At 47.8% G+C, this 6,859-nt stretch overlaps 1 protein-coding gene across 1 annotated transcript in view; it reads right to left on the bottom strand.

The window, feature by feature from the left end:
* LOC310808342 (uncharacterized protein) overlaps window positions 1–5,061 on the bottom strand; it is a 46,303-nt gene extending 41,242 nt beyond the window's left edge. Inside the window, 1 exon segment of the mRNA XM_083675187.1 lies at window positions 4,744–5,061. The gene's annotated coding sequence lies outside the window, so the exon portion shown is untranslated.
* Window positions 5,062–6,859: the final 1,798 nt, after the last annotated feature.

Below are 6,859 nucleotides of genomic sequence, written 5' to 3'. Positions count from 1 at the left end.
GAGACATGTATGAAAGGGTGGTGGACCTCATATTTACACATTGCTATACAATACAAAAAGTGGCCCACACACACACACACACACACGCTTGCACACACACACACATGCTTGTGCACACACACACACATGCTTGTGCACACACACGCTTGTGCACACACACACACACACACACACACACACACACACACACACACGTTCAGGTGGACACATACTGCAGTGAATCTTATTATATAGATCCTAAATAGGTCCCACCTGCCCTTGTGACCCTGATGCTGACACTGGTCCTGTAAATACACCACTCCTGATCCTGCACCTTATCAGATTAACTAAATCTCATCAGATTACCCTAAATGAAGAGATTAAATCCAGATTATAAATGTTACAAAATAGGCCCTCCACAGAAAATCACATTTCACACAGTTTAACAACACCCTTAATTCAACTGTTAATTCAATTGTTAATTCAACTGTTAATTCAACTGTTTACCCTTTTAGCTAACACTAATGTAAACAACCAAAACAAATAAAACACCCAAATAGCATCAATAGTATCAATAGCATCAATAGTATCAATAGCATCAATAGCATCAATAGCATCAATAGCATCAATAGCATCAATAGCATCGAGGCTAAATGTTCAGCGTTGCAAATGGAGATAGAATTTGACACTCAAATATAGTGCAGTCCTATTCATTGTTAGTGCTTCCTGAATTCACATTATCATAAGGAGAGAGAGATGTAATGCTGGTATTATGATCCGGGTCTCCATCCATGGAAGATGAGTCAATACAGTCTCATTGATTCCCTTTGTTGAATGCATATCACACCGAGCAGGGGAATAGCCCTAAGTGCTCCATACACACTGTTGATATTGATGACACGGTGCTATATGGCCTATCTCTGGTGATGCTGTGTGTGATATCTCTTGTGAACATGTGATACTGCATGATAATTGCATGTTAAATGGATGTGTTAAAACATTTTATTTAAAAAAACAAGGGTGTGTGTGTGTTCTTGCATGCACGTGTGTGTGTGTGTGTGTGTGTGCGTGCGTGCATGCGTGTGTGTGTGCACGAGAGACACATTACCATAACTTGTGCGATATGTGTGAATCTCACTTGGTTCATCTGCAGAGGTCTGCCAGAGATGCATACAGAACAGAGAGAAGTGATTGTCAGTGTTGCTTCTCCATGTGCCTCGGGGGTAAAGCTGAGTTCACTTCATTTTATTTCCCTGTTATTTCCAGCTCTTTCCTCAAAGACGGCCTGTTTTTCCCAGCTCTTTCCTCAAAGACGGCCTGTTTTTCCCAGCTCTTTCCTCAAAGACGGCCTGTTTTTCCCAGCTCTTTCCTCAAAGACGGCCTGTTTTTTGGTTGTTTTTTTATACCAGAAACAGGAAATGAAGCGTTATCTAATGGTCCATTCTATCCAATCTTCTCCTTTCTTCTATCTCCCCTCACCTCATCATCCCTCTCATCATCCCTCTCATCATCCCTCTCTCACTCCATCCCATAGACTCATTTCAACCCATCCTCTTCCCTCTCCCGTCCTTGTCTTCTACTCTCCTCGCCTCTCTCCTAGTCTCTTCCTCCCTCCCCTCTCCCCACGTCAGCTCTTCCTCCCTCCTTCCCCTCCTCTTCACGCGGTCTTCCCCTCCTCCCTCCTTCCCCTCCTCTTCACGCGGTCTTCTCCTCCTCCCCGTGGCCTCTGTGACGCCTCATATTGCACTACAGTATGTAAACCATGAATTATTGAAAGTGATTTATCTAGTCAGTGAGTTTCGGTGCCCTGAACCACCCAGTCATGATCTCTGGTTCTAATGCTGGGCGGCAGGCTGAGGCCCTGCTCTCCAAGCCCAGGCTAGGTCACGTCTGCCTGGGTAGCTGGCCAATCTAGGCCCCCCTGATCCCCCAACACTCAATCACACATGCACATGCACATGCACATGCACATGCACATGCACATGCACATGCACATACACAGACACACAATCACACACACACACACACACACACACACACACACACGCACATACATGTCTGCCAATCTACACTCTGATCCCCCCATTCCGATTTGTGAGGTTGCTCCATTTACCAAACCCTTTAAGGCACGGAAATAAGCCTTTGTTTTCCACACTCAATATCACGCATTGTTTGTGTGAGAATGACAGAGAGAGAGAGAGAAAGAGAAAGAGAAAGAGAAAGAGAGAGAGAGAGAGAGAGAGAGAGATGAGCGAGTGCATGGAGGTGTATGATAGGGAGTGTGTTCATATCTGTGATGGGGGGTGGATGGGGGGGGGCTCCCGCCCTGAGCTGTCGCCCTGGGGTGGTACCGTACCGTACAGGGGGCCCCAGTGGAGGCAGGCTGACTGTTCCGTCACCCTTTAGAGGGACACTTGCTCTGCCTTGGAGAGCATCCGTCAGCGCCTGCAGTAGACATGCTTGATGTTGAATAAATCCCAAGCAGAAAGAACAATGACTGAAGAACGCCTTGGGAGATTGTGGCTGTTCAAAGTTTTGTCCGTTTGTAGAAGAGCTAAGAATAGATCAGTACAAGTCACACAAATGTCCATGTACGTATTTGTGTGTGTGTGTGTTTGTGTGTTTGTCGGTGTGTGTGTGTGTGTGTGTGTGTCGTGTGTGTGTGTGTGTGTGTGTGTGGGTGTGTATAACCACCTGGGGGTCAAGCCAGGGTTGACTGTTCAACTCAAGAATGCAGTAGCCCTCTGAGCTAAAGCTTAGGCATTAGCATTAGGAGCCATCTTAGGTTTTCATACAGCCACATTCTTCATTGTGTGTGTGTGTGTGTGTGTGTGTGTGTGTGTGTGTGTGTGTGTGTGTGTGTGTGTGTGTGTGTGTGTGTGTGTGTGTGTGTGTATCTTGTCTTGACATGCGTCCCGCCTATGCGGAAGCATCTACCGAGACAGAGAGTCGAGGAGTGAATGCGTCGTCCAATTTGCGCCTGATGTGATGTTGGTGTGAAAGCTGTGTGATTCTGGGCATCATTCCACAATGAGGCAGGTCTCAGGGGTGTCTCTGCTGCTTAGGTCAACACAATGAGTGTAATGAGGTGGTACACACACACACACACACACACACACACACACACACACACACACACTCACACACACACTCACTCGCTCGCACGCACGCACGCACGCACACACACACACACACACACACATGCACGCATGCACACTCACACGCACGCACGCACACACACGCGCACGCATGCACACTCACACACACACACACACACACACACACACTCACTCGCATGCATGCACACTCACTCGCACGCACACACACACACACACACATGCACGCATGCACACTCACACGCACGCACGCACACACACGCGCACGCATGCACACTCACACACACACACACACACACACACACACACACTCACTCGCATGCATGCACACTCACTCGCACGCACGCACGCACACACACACACACACACACTCACTCGCATGCATGCACACTCACACGCACGCACGCACACACACACACACACACGCGCGCACGCATGCACACTCACACGCACTCACGCACACACGCACACACACTCACACACACACACACACACTTGGGATGGGAACCCCTACTGCATAGTAAGAGGATTTCATTCATCTATATGCACAGAGAGGAACCTGCTGTGGAACACACTCCCTCCCACACACACACACTCATATTCACACACTCATGTTCACACACACTCATATTCACACACACACTCATATTCACACACTCCCTCACACACACACACACACACACTCATTCACACACTCATGTTCACACACACTCATATTCACACACACACTCATATTCACACTCATATTCACACACTCCCTCACACACACACACTCATGTTCACACACACATATTCACACACTCTCAACATCTTTCAGAGCAGAGGTCAACCCATTCTCATGCCAATTATATTTCAATATTTGACTGCCACCATTTTGTTATTTGACCAGTGTCCTGTGTTCCTTTTGTGAGGCACTATGCAGTGATACGGCTCTGAGTATTTATATATCATAATCAATCAGACAATTTGATGGAGAAACGCCTCATCTCTGTGCCATGCCAATAGTTAGTCCTACAGGTCCCACCCTGCCTGCTTGACTGCATGTCTACCGCTGGCACTGAGTCTCAAAACACCGAAGGGTCTCTGACTTGATTCATTAACGGCTCGTTCGCCTTCATCAATCAGGCGTAGGTTCAGGGACTTTGTCATATCATCTTCCTCTGGGTGATCAGACGATTAATGACACGTTTTACACGTTTGACTGGAGCAGCCCATGGAGGGCTTTTAGGCTACTCATGAATAGCGAAGTGCGGCTTTAATCAATTTGGTTTGTGCGCCAATACATGGTCACACGAATCAAGAACTTAAAGACTGACCGGACTGACCACCCAATCACCGTTTGTGGTGCACCAAGGGTTAAGATTGGATGCCTGACCCGTGTGTTAAGTTTCGGCCGTCTCGAGGAAATGCGCGCAATTCCCAGTACCCCAGTAAGTTTCGCACATCGCTGACCGATTGGTTCCAGCACTTTACTGAGTATCAATCATTGATCAGACAGGTGGAATCGCCCAGAATAAAAAACGATCGTTCTGCTGTCTCTAAATCTGTTCCGTTACTACGCTGGACAGGACGCACACATTCAAAACCCCAAAAGTAGACCCCAAAATAGACACTCAAACCGGGTGAAAACGTTATACATCATACTCACTCAGCCTCGCGGGTGCACGGGAGGAGCGACGTCGCGCGGCATCCCGGTCTCTCTCTCTCTCCGCGAGCTCTTCAAATGAGTTCTCTTGGGACAGCTTCGGCTTTCGCAATCATTCTCTGCAAAGATACACCCCTTCTTAAAAAACCTTCATCGACTCTTCACCCACATAAGACGCGAACGCAGCATGCTATGGAAATGTGTGTGTTAGTTCTTTTTTTTTTTTCCTCCGTTTCTCCGTTTCTGGAGCAGAAGTGACGGCCGGTTTTCTATTTCAGAGGATGCTTGACGCGCGACCGGAGGGCTTCGCCTCTCGGTTTCTCGTCCTGCTCCATCTGTGCTCGCGGTTGCTCGGTTAAGCGGCACCATGTGACAGAGGCAGGCACTCTTCTCCTCATTCAGTCAAATGGCTTCCCGGCCTGGCGCCCCCTAATGGACAGCCTTAGAAATAACACATGGCGGTCTAAATAAACGATCGTGCGGAATCTTTTTTTGCAAGATGATAATACAATGATAAATTATTCATGTATTCTTCATAATAGCCTTCGTATTCATTCCTCATCGGATCTGCATTGTAGAATGTCAGAGTAATAGCCTATATACGAGAAGATAAGCCACTGTTGTCCACAACGGGCCTCCATGCATTATGTTAAACTTTTACGAGCCTATAGGCCTTTATGGAAACCATTCACATGCGTGTCGCCTACACCCACAATGGGAATGTTTCCAGTGATACTATAGAGTCCCTGTGAAGGAAATGTGTAGTGCTGGTCGGCGCTTTCTAAGCTTCGTCGTGCTCTAGATATGAATGAACGTTTAATAACCGAAAGGACTCTTACACCCGTGAAGTATCTTCTTCACCCTATTTCCATTGGAAGCTGTAATGTAACTCTGTGTTTTGGAATCTGCCTAAAATGAACAACGGAAGCTGTAATGTAACTCTGTGTTTTGGAATCTGCCTAAAATGAACAACTGTACCTCCCTTTCCTTCACTTTTCAGGAGCGTATTTGTGTGCAGTTTCCAGTTTGTCTGCTGACGGGGGACATGATGCTGTTGGACAGTTGAAAACACCCTGGTGAATCAAGACATTGAGGACAAGGGTGGAATCCATCTTACTGTTGGATCTCAATAGTGGGGCCTCGCACGTGATGAATTGGTTGTCAGCGATGTACATGCATGTGTGTGTGTGTGTGTGTGTGTGTGTGTGTGTGTGTGTGTGTGTGTGTGTGTGTGTGTGCGCATGCGTGCATGTGTGCATGCCTCTGTGCATATGAGGGAGAGAGAGAGAGAGAGAGAGAGAGAGAGCGGGAAAGAGGGGGAGAGGGAGAGTGTGTGTGTGTGTGTGTGTGTGTGTGTGTGTGTGTGTGTGTCTGTGTGTGTGTGTGTGTCTCTGTGTGTGTGTGTGTGTGTAACAGAGTGCAACGAAAAGAGAAAATGAGAGAGTGAGAAAGAGGGGCAAGGGAGGAGAGACGCTTTCAAGGGGAGAAAAGCCTCTTGCTTTTCAGGTCTCTTTGTGTCGTTGTCCGCCATAAGCCAGACTCCTGGGTCTCTCCTCCACAAAGCAGGTCTTCTCTGAGCACCCAGGCAGGGACTGGCCTGTCACTTCACGTTAGTCTCCATGTAGGGAACAACAGTCCCAGAGTGCCCAAGGCCAGACTGGACACACACACACACACACACACTGGGGGCCCAGTCACACACACACACACACACACACACACTGGGGCGATAAGGAGGTGTCAAAGGATAGCCCTAACACAAGGAAACCTCCATTAGGGCTCCTAATACCCCCCCCCCCCCCCCCCCCCCCCCCAGTGACCTTATTCCTGCTCGACTCTGCTGCCTACATCACACACACACACACACACACACACACACACACACACACACACACACACACACACCAGAGCCCTGCTCTAAAGAAACACACATTTCAGTGACATACATTTCAAAGGGAACCATGTTTCAAAGAACCGCTTCACGCTTCTTAGAGAAACACACATGAATCCAGCATGTGTTCTACTGTGTTCACAGAGTACATGCTTATCACTCACACACTCTTTGTAGTGCCATCCAGTCTTTATTAAAACTTAACACAGAACAGAGAATACGTCAGGA

This window comes from Argentina silus, assembly GCF_951799395.1.
Source record: "Argentina silus genome assembly, chromosome: 8".
NCBI lineage: Eukaryota > Metazoa > Chordata > Actinopteri > Argentiniformes > Argentinidae > Argentina > Argentina silus.
This window is presented reverse-complemented; position numbering and strand designations above follow the sequence as displayed.